This window comes from Helobdella robusta, assembly GCF_000326865.2.
Source record: "Helobdella robusta unplaced genomic scaffold HELROscaffold_22, whole genome shotgun sequence".
NCBI lineage: Eukaryota > Metazoa > Annelida > Clitellata > Rhynchobdellida > Glossiphoniidae > Helobdella > Helobdella robusta.
The window spans coordinates 1,118,796-1,120,681 of record NW_008704170.1 but is presented as its reverse complement, the minus strand read 5'-3'; positions in this window follow the sequence as shown (position 1 = coordinate 1,120,681).

Here is a 1,886-nt window from a genome sequence, read left to right as displayed (position 1 = left end):
TATACATGTGAAATTTTTTTTCAGCGTTCGAAACAAAACAAAAAAAAATAAACATACACACAAAAATAAAAATCGTCAATCAGAGTATTCGTCGGCCAATCACATCAGAGCTGAGATTTCATCGACCAATAGGAAGAGACCACGTGGGCGGAGACAGGAAATGATGACGTTTTTCTTCCGGGATGATGAGAGTCAAACTTATCATTCATTGTGGGTGTTTTTGTGTGTGCTTCTGAGTGTTTTTGTGTTTGTTTGCGTGTTTCTGAGTGTATTTTTGTGTGTGCGTATATGTGTGTGTGTAGATTTGTATGTACGTGAGCACATACGTGTTTGTTTTTAAAACAATAAAATTAACATTGAAATGTTACTGAAACAACGACAACAACAGCAAAATTTTAACAGTTCAACAAAACAGCAACATAAACAAAATAAATCAACAACAACAACAACTACTACCACTACAACTACTAATATTGTTACATCAACAAAAATAACATCAACAACTCTTACAACAACAAGACAAAACAAAAACGCGAACATCAGCAGCAACTGGTTCAACAATCAACTTGATGCGTCTTTTAACACGCTACATATTGCACTTCAAGTGACATCAATGACATCATACAATGATTACGACGACGATGATGACAACGACTGTGATGATGACGTCATAAAAAGATGATGACGTCAGTCTAGAAGATGAAGACGTTATGGTCACTATAGTTTAATTTATTTATTGTTCAATTTGTTTTGAGGCCAAATAAAAAAATGTTTATTTTATTGTATGCTGTAAGTCTATATCATCATCGTCATCATCAAAGTCATCATCATTATCGTTGTCATCTTGAATCTTCTACGCGCTTATCATCATCATCATCATCATCACTTTTTTCCTCATCGCCGTCATCGCTATAGAGTTACAAATATAGCACCTTCATCGCTTCCGGCATACGAATGAACCACTTCCGGTATTAAAAGCAACATGGCGGACGAGGCCGCCATCTTTGATTATTTGCCACGTGATTAGTTTGGCGCCCTGGGAGGTCCCGATATAAGATATCGCGAAGTGCTGACGATGAGCGAGTGATGATGATGATTACGGTCGTGATGATTGCGATCGCGATGGTGATGATGATGATGATTGCAATCGTGGTGATGATGACGACGTTGTTGTTATACTGATGATCTTGATAACAGGGACGTATAATTATGTTTAAATTTATTAATCATTTTATTTATTAATTTATATTTATTTGTTCATTGCAACATGTGAAGTAAGTGAGGACTGTAAACATCGTAAACTGAAAGATGATGAGACTGACGATGATGACGAGAATGATGATGATAATGATTAAAGAAGAACAGGAAGTAATGATGGTGATGATGACAACGATATCGATGATGACGGTGATGATAACGACGATGGTGATGATGATGATGACGATGTTGAGGATGATGATGACGCGGTGTCTCGTATTTCAAACAATGTATTTGTTGATTTGTTTTTCGTTATTGCATAATCACACCAGGCGCGCGGATGATGATGATGCTGATGATGATGATGCTGCTGCTGCTGATGATGATGACAATGATGATGATGATAGTGACGATGATGATGATGACGATGATGATGACATCATTTGCGATAGGTTGTGTAATGCTGAAATGTTGAACTAATGTTTATGTTATGAGACATTTTAACATCTTTACCCGTCACAGTGATAACAACAACAACAACATCAACAACAGCAACATCATCAACAGCAACATCATCAACAACAACATCATCAACAACAACAACAACAACATCAACAACAACATCATCAACAACAACATCAACAACAATAATAGTACAGCCAGCTAACGATGAAACGTGAACTGACCAC